General features: G+C 38.8%; 1 protein-coding gene across 1 annotated transcript in view; it reads right to left on the bottom strand.

The window, feature by feature from the left end:
* The window catches only part of LOC116892801 (zinc finger protein 54-like), a 35,256-nt gene extending 32,614 nt beyond the window's left edge, over nucleotides 1-2,642 (bottom strand). Inside the window, exons 1-2 of the mRNA XM_032894674.1 lie at nucleotides 2,370-2,642; nucleotides 1,163-1,290 (exon numbers count right to left, since the gene is read on the bottom strand). The gene's annotated coding sequence lies outside the window, so the exon portion shown is untranslated. The remainder of the gene's footprint in view (nucleotides 1-1,162; nucleotides 1,291-2,369) is intronic.
* Between the last annotated feature and the right edge of the window lie 19,615 nt (nucleotides 2,643-22,257).

Below are 22,257 nucleotides of genomic sequence, written 5' to 3'. Positions count from 1 at the left end.
ATAGATATCCACAACAGAATTGTGAGAGAGGCGTCCATCCTTAAAAGCAGTTGTTGAAAACATACCACTGCTCCTCTTCCACTCCTTTACCCAAACCTCAGCTTCTCTGACACAGGAGGTTCCAGAGCCCCTGGACTGCAGTTCCTCCCTCTGGACTGCTGGTGGCTTTTGCCTGGGACTAATTAGGGAATGCTTAGCTCCCTCAGGTAGTAAAGGGAATAGTGGATTTTCCTGTCACTCTGGCCTGGATCTTTGGAGCAGCACTCCTAAACCTGCCCATTACAGTCATGTTTCTGAAGTGTATTAGTTCTAAACTCTTTCAGTCCAGGAGATTCACTTCCTTAGTCACTTTCACAGAGTCTGTCCAGCTACTTTCTTTTCCCCTTCACCCTCTTGGTGCTGATAATATATTCCTGTTCCCACGAGTCCTTCCCGCTCAGAATCAGGCAACCTGTCATAGAGTTCCAGGCTCTGTACAACCTCCCCATAAAATCGAACTGACATTTTAAAATATAGAGAATTTCTTCTGAATATTCATAAAATGAGAAACCAAAAAGAACTTTAAAAATTATGAGAGAAGGATCAAACCAAAGGGTGATTTCAAAATATATTAAAATTATACCAGGGCAAAACATCGACAGCTGACAGGAAGAGAGATATGAGCAGATATCAATGGGAAAGTAATACAGACTTAGTTTAATACTATGCAGAGATATTAAACAAATCTTATCAGAATCCTGCTGGAATTACTTTAGGAAATTAACCATAAAAGAAAACACAACTTAAAGAAAATGCAAAATGATTCAAAACTCAAAAATCAGGAAAAACTATGAGGCATCAATTTTTCTGACTAAACATTATATTAAAATTATGACAATGAAAATACTTAACGTTGGTAAGAAGATATGATCAGTGATGTCAATAGGAGAGGGACAGCATACCTCATATACAAACCAATTAAATTTCATTTGCCTCTATGCATTAATTCTTACAGAGAGAGTATTCTACCACCCACAGTGGGAATATTATGATATTAGTCTCAGTGCAATTGCCTAGAGACATAGGGAATGAAATAGAATCTGGCAAAACCAACTCCATGTTCTTTTTCCTCTGTCAACCGAGTGTCTCCATCCCCAAGTCTTCTTCAATCCCTCTAACATACCTGGATCCTTTGCTACAGTTTCCTCTCTTCATCATCCAGGGCTCTTAGTTCAGATACACAGGTGACCGAGGCTATCTGAAGAGTGTGATCCCTGCATATGGGGAAGAGTCTTCAGAAAGCACCCAGAACTTTTCATAGAAGGAAAATACATGACACCTCCAAACGGGTAAATACGAGGGAGAGAGAAAATATCACAAATAAAAATGCCTCTTTTCCAGTAAGGATTGACTATTACCTGTGAGATGTGAGACTCACTCACACACAGCTCAGACACATGCAGAGTCATTCTCCCAGGAACCCTGAGAAGGAGCTGAGGGGACTGCAAGAAAACTTCTGTCACCCACAGAAACCAGACTGCTGCACTTGTCCAAAGGGAGATCTCTACAGAAAGCCCTGCCAGCAGTGTCTAGACATTCCCACTCCTACAAGAAGTCTGCAGTCATGGCTCTGAATAGTAACAAACCCTGAAACAAAACAACTGTTTGACCACATGTGTATGGGCAGAGTGCTTTTTTTTCAACCAAGGATAATGGTGAGTGACCATAATTATTCAAAAGATGCTTCCTTAAACTTTATTTTATTCTACAGTGGCTTTTATACTTATATAACAGTGTGGTCTGATTCACTCACATAGAATACTGGATTTGCTTGGACCTAAGTACTCAGCCTACAAAGACACATTTCTGAATGTTTTACTTACATCCTAAGCTTCATAACTCAAATTAAAAATTGATAGCCACTAAAAGTCTGCCTATAAATGTTCATGTTTATACCAATAACTGTTGCACTCGATAAAGTACATTTTGTGGTCCAATGAAATCTGTAGTTTCCTGATATAATTATTATATTCAAAGGTTTCTCTATGGATGCCTCTTGGGCGGGGTCAAAGGCATTCTCTTGAATAAGCAATTAGTAAAAGAAGAAAATTGGAAAGCATGAATGAATAAACATTCCAGGAGCTTTGGAATTGCTACACAACAAACAGCATATAATACAACTTCTCTACCAGATGTTTTACGAGTTATTTTATGACTGAATATTCCCGAACTGTAGGATAAATGGGGGAAAAAAATCACGATAAATTTCAGTTCATAGGATCTCAACTTCCCGACAAAGGTAAGATATCCCCAGCAGAATTGTGAGAGCGGCGTGAGGAAAACACACCCCTGCTCCGCTCCCGCCCATTTCCCAGCACCGCAGCTCTGACCTGGGAGGTTCCAGGGCCGCAGGGTTGCGGTTCCCGCTGCTGCACTCTCCAGGGCCGCATCCAGGAAACCAGAATGAGTAGAGTTTCCCGGGATCAGAGAGAACTAAGACCCCTAGTTGAGGGTTAGGAACCACTCACGGAGCAAGAGGAATGGTGGGATTTCCTGTCACTCTCACCTGGATCTTTGGAATATCTCTCCTAGACCCGCCTACCACAGCCTGGTTCCGGTCATGTGGTTCCTCTAAACACTTTAAACCAGAAGCTTTCTCTTCCTTAAATGTTTTTGTACAACCTAGCCAGGTTTTTACTTTTTGCTGCCACTCTCGTAGTCCTTACGGTAACCCCACCCCTCCCCAGGGAATCAGGTCCTCACAACTCAGTCTCAGGCATGCTGCCCTAGACCTGCTCTGCAGGGCTCCACCAAGCAAGCTTGCTGCCAGCTAGCCCAGAACAGAATCTGGTAGGATGCCTCACCCTGATGTGTGATAGTTAGGGTTTGTTTGTTTGTTTGTTTGTTTGTTTGGTTTGGTTTTGTGGAGGGGGGGTGTTGGCTCTCTTTTCTCTTTTATTTTATTGGATATTTCTTTATTTACATTTCAAATGTTATTCCTTTTCCCTTTCCTGTCCATAAGCCCCCTATCTCCTTCTCCTCCCCTTCTTCTATAAGGATGTTTCCTTCCCCACCCACTCCCCCCTTTCTGCCCCCTCCCCCAACACACACATACACACATTCCCTTACACAGGAGGTCCAACATTGGCAGGACCAAGGGCTTCTCCTTCCATTGGTGCCCAAAAAGGCCGTCCTCTGTTATGTATGCAGTTGCAGTCAGTCTTTGGGTAGTGGTTTAGTCCCTGGAAGCTCTGGTTGGTTGGCATGGTTGTTCTGATGGGGTTGCAAGCCCCTTCAGCTCTTTCAATTCTTTCTCTAATTCCTCCAATGGGGGTCCCGTTCTCAGTTCAGTGGTTTACTGCTAGCATCCGCCTCTGTAATTGACACGCTCTGGCTGTGTCTCTCAGGAGATATCTATATCCAGTTCCTGTCAGCACGCACTTCTTAGCCTCATCAATTTTATCTAGTTTTGGTGGAGATGTGTGTGTGTGTGTGTATGTATATATGGGCCAAATGTGAGGCAGGCCCTCTTAATTTCATTCTCTGGTCTAAACTTTGCCTCCATATCCCCTCCTATGGATATTTTTGTTCCCCCTTTTAAGAAAGAGTGAAGAATCTGTATTTTGGTCTTCCTTCTTCTTGAGCTTCATGTGCTCTGTGGATTTCATCTTGGGCAATTCAAGCTTTTGGGCTAATACCCGCTTATCAGTGAGTGCATACCATATATGTTTTTCTATGATTGGATTACCTCACTTAGGATGATATTTTCTAGTTCATTCCATTTGCCGATGAATTTCATGAAGTCATTGTTTTTGATAGCTGAGTAGCATTCCATTGTGTAGATGTACCACATTTTCTGTATCCATTTCTCTGTTAAAGGACATCTGGGTTCTTTCCAGCTTCTGGCTATTATAAATAACATTGCAATAAACACAGTGGAGCATGTGTCTTTGTTGTATGTTGGAGCATCTTTTGGATATATGCCCAGCAGAGGTATAGCTAGGTCCTCAGGTAACGCAATGTCCAATTTTCTGAGGAACCTCCAGACTGATTTCCACAGTGGTTGTACCAGTTTGCAATCACACCAAAAATTAAGGAGTGTCCTCTTTCTCCACATCCTTACCAGCATCTGCTGTCACCTGTGTTTTTTATCTTAGTAATTCTGACTGGTATGAGGTGGAATCTCAGGGTTGTTTTGATTTGCATTTCCCTGGTGACTAATGATGTTGAACATTCCTCAGCTGAGAATTCTATGGTTACCTGTGTAACCCTCTTTTTAATAGAGTTATGTGGCTCTCTGGAGTCTAACTTTTTAAGTTCTTTGCAAATATTGGATATTAGCCCGCTATCAGATGTAGGATTGGTAAAGATCTTTTCCCAATCGGTTAGTTGCCCTTTTATCCTAATGACAGTGTCCTTTGCCTTACAAAAGCTTTTTAATTTTATGAAGACCCATTTGTTGATTCTTAATCTTAGAGCATAAGCCATGAGTGTTTTGTTAAGGAAATTTTCCCCAGTGCTCATGTGTTTGAGACTCTTCCCTACTTTTTCTTCTATTACTTTGAGTGCATCTAGTTTGATGTGAAAGCCCTTGATCCTCTTGGACTTAAACTTGGTACAGGGCAATAAGAATGGATCGATTTGCATTCTTCTACATGCTGACCTCCAGTTGAACCTCACCATTTGTTGAAAATGCTATCTTTTTTCCAATGGATAGTTTTAGCTCCTTTGTTAAAGATCAAATGACCCTAGATGTGTGGGTTCATATCTGGGTCTTCAATTTTATTCCACTGATCTATCTGCCTGTCTCTGTACCAATACCATACAGTTTTTATCACTATTGCTCTGAAATACTGCTTGAGATCAGAGATGATGATTCCCCCAGAAGTTGTTTTATTGTTGAGTATAGTTTTCCCTATCCTGGGTATTTTGTTATTCCAAATGAATTTGCAAATTGCTCTTTCCATCTCTATGAAGAAATGAGTTGGAATTTTGAGGGGGAATGCATTGAATCTGTAGATTGCTTTTGGCAAAATGGCCATTTTTACTATATTAATCCATGAGCATGGATTTATATATCAATCCATGAGCATGGTAGGTCTTTCCATCTTCTAAGATCTTCTTCAATTTCTTTCTTCAGAGATTTAAAGTTCCTATCATAGAGATCATTCACTTGTTTGGTTAAAGTCACATTGAGGTATTTTATATTATTTGGGACTATTGTGAAGGGTGTCATTTCCCTAATTTCTTTCTCAGCTTGTTTATCCTTTGAATAGAGGAAGGCTACTGAGTTGTTTGAGTTAATTTTATACCCAGCCACTTTGCTGAAGTTGTTTATCAGGCTTAGTAGTTCTCTTGTGGAACTTTGGGGGTCACTTAAGTATACTATCATATCTGCAAGTAGTGATATTTTGACTTCTTTACTTCCAATTTTTATCCCTTTGACCTCCTTTCATTGCTGATTACTCTGACTAGAACTTGAAATACTGTATTGAATAAGTAGGGCAAGAATGAACAGCCTTGTCTAGTCCCTGATTTTAGTGGGATTCCTTCAAGTTTCTCTCCATTTAGTTTGATATAAGCTACTGATTTGCTATTACTATGTTTAGGTATGGGCCTTGAATTCCTGTTCTTTCCAGGATTTTTATTATGAAGGGGTGTTGAATTTTGTCAATTGCTTTCTCTGCCTCTAACAAAATCATCGTGTGACTTTTATCTTTCAGTTTATTTATATAGTGGATTATATTAATGAATTTCTGAATATTGAATCATCTCTAAATTCCTGGGATGAAGCCTACTTGTTCATGATGGATGATTGTTTTGATGTGTTATTGGATTCCATTTGCAAGAAGTTTAATAGAATATTTTTTGTCAATATTCATAAGGGAAATTGGTCTGAAGTTCTCTATCTTTGTTGGATCTTTATGTGATTTAGGTATGAGAGTAATTGTGGCTTCATAGAAGGAATTTGGTAGTACTCCGTCTGTTTCTATGTTATGTAATAGTTTGCACATTAGTGGTATGAGGTCTTCTATGAATGTCTGATAAAATTCTGCAATAAACCAATCTGGTCTTGGGCTCTTTTTGGTTGGCTCTTTTAATAACTGCTTCTATTTTGTTTTTAGGAGTTATGGAGTTGTTTAGATGGTTTATCTGTTTCTGATTTAACTTTGGTACCTGGTATTTGTCTAGAAAATTGTTCATTTCCTCCAGATTTTCCAGTTTTGTTGAATATAGGCTTTTGTAATAGGAACTGATGATTTTTTTTAAAAATTTCCTCAGATATTGTTCTTATGTCTCCCTTTTCATTTCTGATTTTGTTAATTTGGCACTCTCTGTGCCCTCTGGTTAGATTGGCTAAGAGTTTATCTATCTTGTTGATTTTCTCATAGAACCAACTCCTGGTTTTGTTGATTCTTTGTATAGTCCTTTTTGTTTCTACTTTGTTGATTTCAGCCCTGAGTTTGATTATTTCCTGCCTTCTACTCCTCTTGGGCGTATTTGCTTCTTTTCATTCTAGAGCTTTTAGGTGCGCTGTCAAGCTGCTTATGTATGTTCTCTCCTGTTTCTTTTTGCAGGCATTCAGAGCTATGAGATTTCCCCTTGCACTGTTTTCATTGTGTCCTATAAGTTTGGATATGTTGTACCATCGTTTGCATGAAATTCTAGGAAGTCTTTAATTTCTTTCTTTATTTCTTCTTTGACCAAGCTATCATTGAGTAGACCATTGTTCAACTTCCCTATATATGTGGACGTTCTGTCGTTATTGTTGTTATTGAAGAGCAGCCTTAGTCCGTGGTGATCTGATAGGATGCATGGGGATATTTCTTTGTTTCTGTATCTGTTGAGGCCTGTTTTGTGACTGATTATATGGTTGATTTTTGGAGAAGATACCCTGAGGTGCTGAGAAGAAGGTATGTCCTTTTGTTTTAGGATGGAATATTCTATAAATGTCTGTTAAATCCATTTAGTTCATAATTTCTGTTAATTTCTCTATGTCTTTGTTTAATTTCTGTTCCCATAATCTGTCGATTAATGAGAGTGGGGTGTTGACATCTCCTAATATTATTGTGTGAGTTGCAATGTGTGATTTGGGCTTTAGTAAGGATTCTTTTATGAATGTAGGTGACTTTCCATTTGGAGCATAGATATTTAGGATTGAGAGTTCATCCTGTTGGATTTTTTTCTGTGATGAATATGAAGTGTCCTTCTTTATCTTTTTTTGATGACTTTTGGTGGAAAGTCGATTTTATTCCATAGAATGGCTACTCTAGCTTGTTTCTTCAGACCATTTGCTGGAAAGTTGTTTTCCAGTCTTTTACTCTGAGGTAGTGTCTTTGTCTCTGAGGTGTGTTTCCTGTATGCAGAAATATTCTGATCCTCATTACGTATCCAATCTATTAGTCTATGTCTTTTTATTGAGGAATTGAGTCCATGGAAGTTGAGAGATATTAAGCAATAATGATTGTTGCTTCCTGTTATTTTCGTCATTAGAGGTGGAATTATGTTTGTGTGTCTCTCTTCTTTTGGTTTTATTGCAAGGAGAACATTTTCTTGCTTTTCATAGGGTGTAGTTTGCCCCCTTGTGTGGGAGTTTTCCATCTATTATCCTTTATAAGGCTGGACTTACAGAAAGATATTGTGTAAATTTGGTTTTGTCATGAAATATCTTGGTTTCTCCATCTATGATAATTGAGAATTTTGCTGGATATAGTAGCTGGGGTGGCATTTGTGTTCTCTAAGGGTCTGTATGATAACCATCCAGGATCTTCTAACTTTCATAGTCTATGTTGAGAAGTCTGGTGTAATCCTTATAGATCTGCCTTTATATGTCGCTTGACTTTTTTCCTTTACTGCTTTTAATACTCTTTTTTGTTTTGCTCATTTGGTGTTTTGACTACCATGTGACAGGTGGAATTTCTCTCCTGGTCCAATCTATTGGGAGTTTCTGTAGGCTTCTTGTATGTTTATGGGCATCTTTTTCTTTATGTTAGGGAAGTTTTCTTCTATAATTTTGTTGAAGATATTTACTGGCCCTTTAAGTTGGAAGTTTTCACCCTCTTCTATACCTATTATCTTTAGGTTTGATCTTTTCACTTTGTGCTGGATTTCCTGGATGCTTTGGGCTAGGAGCTTTTTGTGTTTTATGTTTTCTTTGATGGTTGTGTTAATGTTTTCTATGGTATCTTCTGCCCCTGAGATTGTCTTTTCTCTCTCTTGTATTCTCTTGGTGATGCTTGCATATATGTCTCCTGATCTCTTCCCTGGGTTTTCTATCTCCAGGGTTGTCTCCCTTTGTGCTTTCTTTAGTGTTTTTATTTCCATTTTTAGATCCCGGACAGTTTTGTTCAATTCCTTCACTTGTTTGGTTGTGTTTTCCTGTAATTATTTCAGGATTTTTTGTGTTTCCTCTTTAAGGGTTTCTACTTGTTTACGTGTGTTGTTCTGTATTTCTTAAGGGAGTTATTTATGTCCTTCTTAAAATCCTCCATCATCATCACAAAATGTGGTTTTTAAATCTAAATCTTGCTCTCCCAGTGTGTTTGGATATCCAGTATTTGCTTTGGTAGGAGACCTGTGCTTTGATGATGCCAACTATTCTTGGTTTCTGTTGCTTAGATTCCTGCGCTTGCCTCTTGCCATCACGTTGTCTCTGGTGTTGCAGTTTCTGACAGTGGCTTGACCCTCCTTTAGCCCTGTGTGTCAGCACTCCTGTTGACCTGTTTTCCTGTTTCCTTTCATCCAGTACTGGGAACAGAGTGCTGTGCTCTCAGGTGTGTAGGTACTCCAGGCGACTGTCTTTCAGCTCTTTGCTCAGGCAGGAATTGGAAGGGTTCTGCCCCTGACTGCTCCTAGGTCCCTGTGACCAGGGGTCACAGATGGGAATTTGTGATTTCCTCTTGGGTCAGGAATGTGGGCAGAGGGTTGTCTCCTCTGATTTTTCAGGAGTGTCCTCACTTCTGAGGGTTAAGCTTTCTCCCACACGGGATTTGGATGCTGTTTGACTGGTTCAGTTCAGTTCTGGGCACAGACTGAAACCACAGGTACCTGTTGCTGACTGCTCCTATATTCTTGTGTCCAGAGGCACTACGCAGTTTCCCCTCAAGTCAGGGATGTTGGCAAGGGTATGCAGATGTGGCAGTCTGTCCTGCAGTCTCAGGATGGTCTGCACTTCTGGGTGTTCAGCTCCCTCCCCCACAGAATTTGGGAGAGGGAGCTGTAGAATGGGATCAGTTCAGTTGATAGTGATTTCTTAAACCCTCAATAATCTATAGGCAGCTTCATTCCTTACATTGGAATACAGGTCTCCTGAGCTAAAAAATGCACAGCAGAAGACAACCAGCAGCCTGGATTCTGATTTCTTTTGTTCCATTAGCAGCACAAAATACCAAAAATAAGTCAAAAAGACTTGCCGTCTCCCAAAGCCTATCTCGAAACATACATAAAGTACAGGAAGGACTAATGTTGTTAAAATGTGAATAAAAAGGATGGGACAGAGAATGTGAGATGGGAGCTGTGCAAACTATCTGGGGAGCTCCAGGGACAAAGGACACTTAGTAGAAGTAGCAAGCAGTAGAATAAGGCAGTTGGAAAGCATTGGTAAAGTTAAACTCCTTGTGGCCACAATAGCAAAGAAAGTAGATAATGCAAATACTTGTTTAGATTATTTCTTTGTAAATAGTCTAACAATCATAACATGAATGAAACAGCATAAGCTTCAGTTCATGTAAGTGAAAATATAGTGATTGTTGTGTTTTATAAAAAAGTAAGGAGAGAGGGAATATGTTTGGTGGATGTGTAGTCAGATGTAAGGGAAGGGGTCACAGGCCCATGTTGAAACATCCCTTCTCCCTGAGTGACCAGTCACAGGATGGTATAGCATAGAATAGAGTTTATTCAGGTCATGGGGAGGGGAGTTGAGAGGGTAGTAGAGACAAAGAAAGATATAGAGTAGAGGAGTAGAGGCCAGCCATGAGCACATGAAGAGACAGGGAGGAGGGGAATGGGGAGAGAAGAGGACATAGGTAGAGCAAGAAGGCAAGAAAGAGCAGAGGTGGCAAGTAGCCCCTTTTATAGTGAGTCAGGTAATCCTGGCTGTTGCCAGGTAGCTGTGTGACAGATCTTTGACAAAATGCTAACAGTGATAGCACAACAGAATTTTGAGAGCCAAGAAAAAGTAAAACACAACATGTAAAATTCGAGGCACAACGGATTCATGATCAGGATCAGAATGGTAAGGAAAATGGGCATAGAAATGCATGAATTTTCAAGGGAAAGGACATTTGGGCCTGGCACATTACTTTATAACTCTTGTCTGTACTATACTGGCTGAAATTTGGATAAAGAGTGCATTGAATATGTAGATTTCTTTTGATGGGATGGCCAGTTTTACCTATGTTAGTTCTCCTGATCCATGAGCATGGGAGATCTTTCCATATTCTCATATCTTCTTCAATATTTTTCTTCAAAGACTTGAAGTTTTTATTATACAAGTCTTTGACTTGTTTATGTAGTATTGTGGAAAATACTTAATCCCAACCATGATTTATACCTGCTCTTTGATTAGTCAGTTCCTAGATAAAAGGCACATACAATTTTTATAATGAGCCGTATCAGCACTAGAGCTGGAAAGATATCTATCCTCTATTGTGTCTACTTTTTAGATATTAGTGCCCTTTTATTTTGCCATGTTTCCTGTTGAATGGTTTTAACTCCAATTAGTCAGCCAATGTGGCCATTATTCTGTTAGGGCATAATGGCTTCCTCAGCTCCACCTTCTCCTTTCTCACCATGGTTCTTCCCTAATCCCCTCCCCCAAGCTTATCTCTCTTCTATCTATCTTCTACAGCTATTTACTGTGGGTACCTTTATTCACTAATCAGGGATAACTTGGGGGGCAAGTTATAGTGCTTCACTTGGGTACCTGCTGATCCTCTGATGCCTAGGGTCAACCAGGTATTGGGGCCACTCTTTATCATTACAATATAAGCAAAACACCAAACCTCAACAGCATGAAGTAAATACCAAGATACTTTATATTTTTTGAGGCTATTGTGAAATGTATTGTTTTCCTGATTTTTCCCCTTAGTTTGTTTGTCATTTGTATATAATAAGTCCACTGATGTATAAGCATTAAGTTTGTATTCAGCTACTTTGGGGAAAGTGTTTATGAGTTATAGAAGTTACCTCATAGAAAATTTTAGGTCACATGTATATTATCATTTAGAAATAAGGGTATTTGATTTATTCCTTTTCAGTTATCTTACTCCTCTAGCTAAGACTTCAATTATTTTATTAAATAAATATGGAGAGTGGATATCCACAGCTTATTCCTGATTTTAGTGGAATTGCTTTGAGTTTCTCTCCATTTAATTTGATCCTCGTTTTAGACTTGCTGTAAGCTCCCTGTATTATGTTTAGGCATTTCCCTTATATCTTTTATCTGTACAGACTTTTATGGAGACAGGATGTTCAATATTGTCTAAGGTTTTTTCTGCATGTAATGAGATGATCTTGTCTTTTTTTTTTTTCAATTTGTTGTATGGTGGATTATATTTTTGTATATTGAATGATCCCTTTACTTGATGATTTTTGCTCAGATTTTTCATGTGTTCTTGAATTCTCTTTTTATGAGTATTTTTCCATGTGTATTCATAAGCCAATTTGATCTATAATTCTTTTTTTAAAATTTGTCCCTTTTTATAGTTTGATTATTAATGTAACTGTAGCCTCATAAAAATGAGTTCAGTTATGTTCCTTCTGTGTCTGCTTTGTGGAACAATTTGAGGATTATTAATTTTACTAATAGTTCTTTGAAAGTTGTAGAATTCCGCTCTAAAATAATCTGGTTCTAGGATTTTTTTGGTTGAGAGACAATTAATGACTGCTTTTATTTCACAATATCACCATTTGGCATTGAAAGCAGTACAGGGCAGGATGAATTGAACACTAGGTTGGTAGCAAAGGACTGACAGACTTGTGACTTCCTGAAACACCTAAATCCTTTCAAAATTCCTTTTGTAATTCTATGTAGTCCTGCTTCTACTCAGCGTGAGGGCATGTCCTCTTGGGAAGTCGGAATGTGGGGAGTTTGACTGAGTGTATCCCAAGCTGCTTCCAGGGCAGATACTGGTCTGTAGGGAAGCACCCAGACATTGCTCCTGGGTGAGAAAGCACAGTGTTAGGTGTGGGAGTAGAAAAGCTAGAGCTGGCTCAGGGGTCCCTAATCCTGAGATGAGGCTGTGGGGTTCTTAGACTCTTGGACATCCATGTGTAGCTGAGAGATGGGAAGAGCAGAGAACAGAGTCAGCGGCTCTCTCTCATTGCCTGGGGAAGCACAAGCTGAGGGTAGAAAGGGGAGCTCCAGCTCCTCCTAGCTGAGTGATTGTTCTTAGCTTGGTGGAGGCAGGCTTAGGGGCAGTTCTGGCTAGGCATACAGAGAAACCATTTTATAGGAGAATAAAGATGCAGCTCTGTAGACAAAGGCCTTCCCCCAGGATCCTTAAGAAAGAGACTGTCATGGTTCTAAACAGTATATTGACATGGGGAAAAATGGATATGTAAAACAGTACCCAAGTTCTCAGGGTGGGGCATGAGATTAAATATCGTTTGCATGGAGAAATGTCTGGGAATGGAAGCCTATTGACTAAGCCCTCTCAACTAGGTACCTCATTAGCATGGGGAACTGTGTTTTGAGCCAACATGACCATAGGGCACGCACCTTTTATGTGAGAAACATAGCAGGTGTTCCAAGTCAGAAGTCTGCAGGGCACTGGGAGTTGCTTAAGCCTTAGGTGTGTGCTCATCTGGGTTTCACCTGCTGTACTCTACCACACTTCCTGGCACAGTTTTACTTCCCACAATTCTACATATTTGACTTATAATAGCGGAGGTCTGGGAGGGAAGAATAAGGATTTTTTTTTTACTGTCACTTAATTTGCATGGTGTAGAGAATGATTTTATTCAGCCTCCTGGTAAAGCCCTTCAGAGTCACTTCATCAAAAAGTTTAAAGTACCTCATGTAATGTAGAACACTGTGCAGGAATTGTACTTTTATCTTTATGTAGTTCTACTTGCATGGACTATATTATTTTATTTCATTAATTTTGCTGATTTATTCATCTTACATTGCAGCCCCCTTCTTCCTGTCCTACCTGTCTCCTCCCTCCCACCTCTTCTACTCAATTCACTCATTCCATTCACTTCCAAAGAATATTATATTTCCCCTTCTGACAGATTCAGGAGTCCTCCCTTGAACCCTCTTTGTTACTTAGCTTTCCTGAGTCTGGGAATTGTAGCATGATCAACCTCTACTCTTTGGCTAATATCCACTTAGAAGTGAGTACATACTATGTGTATTTATCTGGGTTTTGTGTAACCTGATTCAGGATAGTATTTTCTAGTTCTATCCATTTGCCTGCAAATTTCATGATGCCCTTCTTTTTAAAAGCTGAAAAGTATTTCATTTTGTAAATAAACTTCATTTCTTTATCCATTCTTCTGTTGAAGGATATCTGGGTTATTTCCGGTTTCTGGCTATTTTGAATAAAGATGCTATGAACTTTCCCAATGTTCTGAGAAATTACCAGATTGATTTCCAAAGTGGTTGTACAAGTTTGCACTCTATAATCGTTTAAATATTCTTGGCCCAGAGAGTGCCACTATTATGAGGTGTGGCCTTTTTTTCAGTAGGTATGGCCTCACTGGATGAAGTATGTCACTTTGAGGTTGGTCTTTGAGATCTCTTCCTATGTACGCTAAACACAAACTGATACTGGCTTCACATAAATCAAGATATAGAACTCTCAGCTCTTCCCATGCCATGCCCTCCAGAACTCTGCCATACTCCTGCCTTGATAATAATGGACTGAACTTCTGAAGCTGTAAGCCAGCCCCAATTAAGTGTTATCCTTTACAAGAGTTGCCTTGGGCATGTTGTCTGTCTACAGTGGTAAAACTAAGGCATACTCCTACCAGCAATGCAGGAGTAATCCCATTGCTCTACATCTTCCACAGTACATGCTGTCATTTGAGTTTTTGATCTTAACTATTCTGACTTATATAAGACAGATTCTTTGAGTTATTTTGATTTGCATTTCCCTGATGACTAAGGGCATTAAAAGTCTCTTTAAGTGCTTCTTGGCCATTAGAGATTTTTCTATTGAGAATTTTCTCTTCAGATGTGTACACCATTTTCTAATAGGTTACTTATTTGGTTGGTTTTTGATTTGTGTCCTTTGCCTTAAAGAATCTTCAGTTTCATAAGGTTCCATTTATTAATTGTTCATCTTAGTAACTGAGCTCTTTGTCTCTTGTTCAGGAAGTTTTCTCCTGTACCAATGCATTAGAAGCTGTTCCCCACATATTCTTTGATTAGACTGAATGTATCTATTTCTATATAGAGGCCTTTGATTCATTTGAACTTGAGTTTTGTGCAGAGTGATAAATATGGTCCTATTTGCATTCTTCTGCTTACAGACATCCAATTAAATAAGCAACATTTGTTAATGATGCTTACATTTTACATTGTATGGTCTTTGCTTCTTTGCCAAACGTCAAGTCTTCATAGGTGTATGAATTTATTTCTGGGTCTGACCAACCTCTCTGTTTGTATACCAATACTATATAATTTTGTTACTATTACTATGTAGTACATCTTGAGTTAAGGGAGGGTGATACCACCAGAAGTTCTGGTAGTGGACTAGATTGTTTTTGATATCCTGGTTTTTTCCATATGAAGTTAAGAATTGATCTTTCCAGGTCTGCAATGGATTGTGTTAGAATTTTAATGGGAATTACATTGGGTCTGTAGATTACTTTTGATAAGATGGGTGAAAGGACATAAGGAGGAAACAAACACTTGAACAAAAACGGGACAGGGACAAGCTGATTGAAGGTCAAGAGAACTCTTGCAAATGGCTGAGGAAATAATGAAGATAATGCACAATGTGAACATCGAAGTCTTCTGAGATAGAAATATAAGGAATCTGCAACCTGAAATGAAAATGAAACGGAGTGAAGAAGTCTGTAAGCCTGATGGTAGCTCTATAAAGAGCCTGTCCATCAAGTTGTAGCACATAGAAGACAAATATCAGTGTTCAATGCAAATCAAAAAAGCTGGATTGTTCAATCAAAAAAACTTCACAGGTTAAACAAATGAAAAAAATTCTTGCTGCATTCCAGCAACAATATTAGAAGACAAGTGAAATTAATGCCAGGCACAGTGGGGTATGTCTTTCATCCCAGGCCTCTGGAGGCTAAGGCAGGCAGATCTGTGAGATGAAAGCCAGCTCAGTCTCTATATCGGGTTACAAGAAAGTCCAGGCTACAGAGTGAGACTGTTTCAGAAACAAAGAGGAAACCCAAACAAGAAACTAAAGGTATACTCTGTACAATAATATCAAAATCCTCTAAAATCTGCCTTTTGGCACAATTATAACATGACTATTAGAATACTGTACTGCTTTACAGGAGAATGTCTCCCATTGGCTTTTGTATTTGATGTTAATTGCCCAGCTGGTCACAATGTTTTGGAAGGTTCAGTTGTTGAATCATTATTGATTAAAGTATGGACTGGGGGTAGGCTCTGAAAAAATAGTTCCGAGCCACCTTAGTTCTCTCTCTCCCTCCTATGACTGTTCAGCTTTCTGTTTCAACAACATGGCTGCTTGCTTTTAGGCCTCTGGGAGCATTAGCCAAAGTAACTTACTGCTTTCAGAAGTTTCCTTGGTCATTGGTGCTTTATGAAAACAGGAGACAAAAAACAATTACAATAAACCATTTTCTGATGCATGTCATGTTCTGAAATGTAATCAAGAACAGGTAGTATGCTAGGTCATGAGAACCTAGGGCCCAATTAGTGGGTTTTTTGGTTTTGTTTTTGCTTTGTTTGTTTTGCTTTTTTTTTTTTTTTAAACAAAATCTCAGTTATTTGATTTAACTGATGAAGACTAAGTAGTCTGAAGCTAGGGTGAAAGACTGGTATCTAGGAGAGGCCAAGAAAGCATACAACTGACTTTCCTCCTCACTAAATATCACAAAAGGAAAGAGGAAGTCTCCTTCTCCCCGCCATTTCAAAAATCCCTCAAAGTAGATATCCCTTCCTTCTACTTCTTGGTCTAACAATCCTCTTGACTTCATCTTACTCTGTTTTTTCTTTTTCTATTTTCACTCCTTGACTACTGATTGCTTAAGAGAGCTAGACAGGTCATGCAGAGTATGCCATTGGCTACACTTCCTGAGACACAGAAAAATAAAAATGAAGCACAATGGCATGATTATGTTGATAATCAGAATTTCCCTTTTTTCTGGAAGTCTCTAGACACCACAGAGTTTACATATACACAAAGCACATAAATACAAAGGAGTTCTATAGGAAGAGAATCCTGAGCTACAAAGAATACACTGCTGTAATTCTCCAATATGACCTCTTAGTATAATCTCTACAATGACCTCTAAGTATAATCTAAGTATTCTGATTACTCCTATGAGAATTCCTTAGCCACATCTCTGAGTATTAACAGGCCCTACAATGTACAATCACCCATTCATTATGTGCTGCTGGACAAACTTCCTTCCTAGGTAAAATATTCCTAATGAATTAGCATATTTGTGATATATCACACACACAAACACACACACGTATGTGGTTTGACAATTATTCAAATCCAAAATTTTCTAGAAATGCTACAGAAATGGCTCAGAAGTGAACCCCTACTGATCTTCTACACTCAATGTATAGAATGACTTACTATATTGCTTATATTCAGATGGTCTCTGTCCTCCATGAATTTTCTGATGTTTTTTCTAAGACCTGAGGAGGAGATAAAGGATTTGTCACCATTAATAAAGTTTTAACTTTTCTCTCTAGTTCAGATTCTGTAATGTCTTTTAAAATGCAATTCAGTTTCTAGCACTCTTCTAGCAATACAAAAAAAAAAAAACTGTTTTGTTGATTATTCTTGACACAGTTCTCTGTAAACAGCTAGCTGTCCTAAAACTCTCTCTGTAGGCTAACCTCACAGTAAACTCACAGAGATCTGCCTGCCACTGCCTTCCCAGTGCTTGGATTAAAGGCATGTACCACAAAGCATAGGTAAACAACACATTTTGACCCTAGTTGCATGGGATACAGGTCAGGGGTGGTGCTTTCTCCCAAAGTTTTTTTTATTGTTCAGGATTGTTTTGGCTATTCTGGGTTTTTTGGAAAAGGTATTGCTTCCCTAATTTCTTTATTGACTTGTTTATCATTTGTATAAAGTACAGCTACAGATTACAAAGTTAATTTTGTTTCTAGCCACACTGTTGCAGGTATTTATCAGCTGTAGTAGTTCTCTGAGTTTTTGGGATTTCTTCGGTATACACTATCATATCATCTGCAAATAATGTTGCTTTGACTTCTTTCAAATTTGTATCCCCTTGATTTCCTTTAAGTTGTCTGACTGCTCTAGTTAGAACTTTAAGTACTCTATTGAAGGATAGGGAGACAGTGGGCAAACTCACCTCTGTATTTAATAGAAATGTTTTAAGTTTCTCTTCATTTAGTTCATTTAGGCTGGCTGGATATTGCTTTAATTATGTTTAGTTATATGCCCTGTATTCCTGACTTCTGTAATAACTTTAATGTGCACGGGTGTTGGATTTTATCAAAGTTTTTTTTCAGCATCTAATAAGATAATCATGTGATCTTTTTCTTTCAATTTTTTTTATATGGTGGATTATTTTGATTGGTTTTTGGATATTGAACCATCCCTGCAGCCCTGGGGAAAAGCCTACTTGATATTCATGGATGCTATGTTTGATGTGTTCCTGGATTTGCTTTGTGAGTATTTTATTGAGTATTTTTGCATTAATGTTAATAAGAGAAATCGGTCTGAAATTCTCTTTCTTTCTTGAGTCTTTGTGTGAATTAGATATCAGGATGACTATGCCATCATAGAATAAGTTTGGCAGTGTTCTCTCTGTTTCTACTTTGTGGAAAAGTTTCAGATGTATTTATCTTAGCTCTTCCTTGAATGTCTGGTAGAATTCTACCTGAAAACCATCTCGCCCTGTTTTTTAATTTATTTTTTTTTATTTTGTTGCTGTTGTTGTTGTTGTTGTTGTGAGACTTTTAGTGACTGCTTCTACTTCTTTAAGGATCATGGGGATGCTTAAATACTTGATCTGATCTTGATTTAACTTTGGTAAGTGGTAATTGTCTAAAAAAAAAAATCATCCACTTCATTAAGATTTTCCAATTTTGTGGAGTACAGGCTTTTGAAATAAGACCTAATTATTTTTTGAACTTCATCAGTGTCAGATGTTATGTCTCCATTTCATAACTGATTTTTATTATTTGGATACTCTCTCTGTCTCTTGGTTAGTTTGAATAAGGGATTATATATCTTTTTGATTTCCTCAAAGAAATAGATCTAGTTTTCCTGGATTCTTTGCATTGTTTTCGTTGTTTCTAATTGACGGATTTCAGTCCTGAGTTTGAATATTTCCTGCCTTCTACTCCTCCTTAGAGTGCTTGCTTCTTTTTTTTTCCTAGATCTTTCAGGTGTACTTTTAAATTGCTGATATGAGAACTTTCTAATTTCTTTTTGGAGGCACTTAGAAAGCTATTGACTTTCCTTTTAGTGCTGCTTTCCTTGTGTCCCATAGATTTGTGTATGTTGTGACTTCATTTTTATTGAATTTCAAAAAGTCTTTAATGTCTTTTTATTACTTTCCTGACCCAGAGATCACTGAATAGAGAGATGTTCAGTTTCCATGAGTGTGTAGACTTTCCAGTGGTTCTGTTATTATTGAAATCCTCCCTGTTAAGGTTAATGACTCCATGGTAATTAGAAACGGCAGGAATCCAGAAGTTGAGGATATGACTAGGTTTCAGTAAAATGATAAACAATGGGACCTTTAGGACAGGTCTTAAAGCTTTAGAAAAGAGCTCTAAATGCATGAGTTACAAAATATATAATTTCTCAACTATGCAAAAAGTAAGGATGCAACAGGATTAATGAAGGGGTTCACAAATCCAAAAGAACGAAAGCAGTTGTGCTGTGAGACAACTTGTTAGAAAATTACTAAGGAGATAAAGATATTTAGGAAAGAGTGATTCCAGGAGATCCTACCCAGGTAAGTTTTTTCTGTTTATGCTTACAAAAGCAGATATACTACGGAGTTCTGGATCAGCCTAGGACAGAACAAGGCTAGTTCAGGCATGGTAGAACTGGTAATTTCAGGGCAGAGCACCACCCATCTTCTTATCTAGCTTATCTTCTGTGCTTAACAAAGTATGGAATTCTTGAATTCTTTTGCAATGTTAAGAAAAAAATGATTGAATTCAGCTCTGATTTTATTTCCTGCCTTCTATTCCTCTTTTCTGTGTTTGCTTTTTTTTTTTTTGTTCCCCTAGAGCTTCTGAGTGTATTTTTAAATTGCTGGTATAACAAATCTCTAATCTCTCTCTCTCTCTCTCTCTCTCTCTCTCTCTCTCTCTCTCTTCTTCTTTTTAATGATGTGGAAAACTTTCTAATCTCTTTATAGAGGTACTTGGTATTATGAACGTCCCTCTTAGCATTGCTTTCACTTTGTCCCATAAATTTGTGTATGTTGTACCTTTAATTTCATTGAATTTTAGAAAGTCTTTAAGTTCTTTCTTTATTTCTTCCTTGACCCAGAGATCACACAGTAGAGTCTTTCACTGTTAATGTTGTTGAAGTTCAGCTTTACTATATGGTGGTTTGAAAAGATACAAGGAGTTATGTCAATTTTCTTGTATCTGTTAATACTTGCTTTGTAGACTGGTACAAATATTCTGGAAATCAGTCTGGAGGTTCCTCAGAAAATTGGACATTAAACTACCTGAGGACCCAGCTATACTTCTCTTGGGCATATACCCAAAAGATGTCCCAACATATAACAAAGACACGTGCTCCACTACGTTCATAGCAGCCTTATTTATAATAGCCAGAAGCTGGAAAGAACCCAGGTGCCCTTCAACAGAGGAATGGATACAGAAAATGAGGTACATCTACATAATGGAATATTACTCAGCTATCAAAAACAATGACTTTATGAAATTCATAGGCCAATGGATGGAACTGGAAAATATCATCCTGAGTGAGGTAACCCAATCACAGAAAAACACACATGGTATGCACTCATTGATAAATAGATATTAGCCCAAATACTCAAATTGCCCTAGATGCACAGAACACATGAAACTCAAGAAGGATGACCAAAATGCAAATGCTTCACTCCTTCTTTAAAAGGAGAACAAGAATACCATTGGGAGGGAATAGGGAGGCAAAATTTAGAACAGAGGCTGAAGGAACAGCCATTCAGAGCCTGCCCCACATGTGGCCCATACATATACAGCCACCAAACTAGATAAGATGGATGAAGCAAAGAAGTGCAGGCCGACAGGAATGAGATGTAGATCTCTCCTGAGAGACACAGCCAGAATACAGCAAATACATAGGTGAATGCCATCATTAAACCACTGAACTGAGAACGGGACCCCCTTTGAAGGATCAGAGAAAGGACTGAAAGAGCTTGAAGGGGTTTGAGACCCCATATGAACAACAATGCCAACCAACCAGAGCTTCCAGGGACTAAGCCACTACCCAAAGACTATACATGGACTTACCCTGGGCTCCAACCTTATATGTAGCAATGAATAGCCTAGTAAGAGCTCCAGTGGAAGGGGAAGCCCTTGGTCCTGCCAAGACTGAACCCCCAGTGAACGTGATTGTTGGGTGGAGGGCGGAAATGGGGGGAGAATGGGGAGAGGAACACCCATAGAGAAGGGAAGGGGGAGGGCTTAGGGGGATGTTGGCCGGGAAACCGGGAAGGGGAATAACAATCGAAATGTAAATAAGAAATACCCAAGTTAATAAAGATGAAAAAATAAATACTTGCTTTGTGACTGACTATATGGTCAATTTTGGTAAAGGATCCTAATATTAGGTACTGAGAAGAAGGTATATTCTTTTGTGTTTGGTGAAATGTTTTATATATGTCTCTTGGGTCCATTTGATCCAAAATGTATGTTAGTTTCATTATTTTGCTGTGTAGTTTTTGTCTGAATATCCTGACAATTGGTGAGAATGGGGTGTTGAAGTCTCCCACTAATAACGTGTGGGGTTTGATGTGTAATTTAAGTATGAGCAATATTTCTTTTACAACTGTTGTGTCTCCCTGTCTTAGAGCATTGATATTCAGGCACTTTTTTTTTCTTTTTTTTCAGAGCTGGGGACCGAACCCAGGGCCTTGCACTTGCTAGGCAAGCGCTCTACCACTGAGCTAAATCCCCAGCTGGGCATGGATATTCAGAACTGAGATATCATCTTGATGAGCATGAAGTGTCCTGCCCTTTTTTTTTTTTTTTTTTTTAATCCTTGTTTTTTTTTTTTATTATTAACTTGAGTATTTCTTATATACATTTCGAGTGTTATTCCCTTTCGGTTTCGGCAAACATACCCCCCCCCTCCCCTTCCTTATGGGTGTTCCCCTCCCAACCCTCCCCCCATTGCTGCCCTCCCCCCAACAGTCTACTTCACTGGGGGTTCAGTCTTAGCAGGACCCAGGGCTTCCCCTTCCACTGGTGATCTTACTAGGATATTCATTGCTACCTATGAGGTCAGAGTCCAGGGTCAGTCCATGTATAGTCTTTGGGTAGTGGCTTAGTCCCTGGAAGCTCTGGTTGGTTGGCATTGCTGTACATATGGGGTCTCGAGCTCCTTCAAACTCTTCCAGTTCTTTCTCTGATTCCTTCAACAGGGGTCCTGTTCTCAGTTCAGTGGTTTCCTGCTGGCATACGCCTCTGTATTTGCTGTATTCTGGCTGTGTCTCTCAGGAGCGATCTGCATTCACATTTTGATCATCCGTCTTGAGTTTCATTTGTTCTAGGCATCTAGGGTAATTCAAGCATTTGGGCTAATACCCACTTATCAATGAGTACATACCATGTATGTCTTTCTGTGATTGGGTTAGCTCACTCAGGATGATATTTTCCAGTTCCAACCATTTGCCTACAAATTTCATAAAGTCATTGTGTTTGATAGCTGAGTAATATTCCATTGTGTAGATGTACCACATTTTCTGTATCCATTCCTCTGTTGAAGGGCATCTGGGTTCTTTCCAGCTTCTGGCTATTATAAATAAGGCTACGATGAACATAGTGGAGCACGTGTCTTTTTTATATGTTGGGGCATCTTTTGGGTATATGCCCAGGACAGGTATAGCTGGATCCTCAGGCAGTTCAATGTCCAATTTTCTGAGGAACCTCCA

The sequence above is a fragment of the Rattus rattus genome, chromosome 2, assembly GCF_011064425.1.
Source record: "Rattus rattus isolate New Zealand chromosome 2, Rrattus_CSIRO_v1, whole genome shotgun sequence".
In the NCBI taxonomy this organism is placed as follows: Eukaryota; Metazoa; Chordata; class Mammalia; order Rodentia; family Muridae; genus Rattus; species Rattus rattus.
The sequence above is the reverse complement of the archived record's forward strand: the minus strand, read 5'-3'. Positions and strand labels throughout refer to the sequence as shown.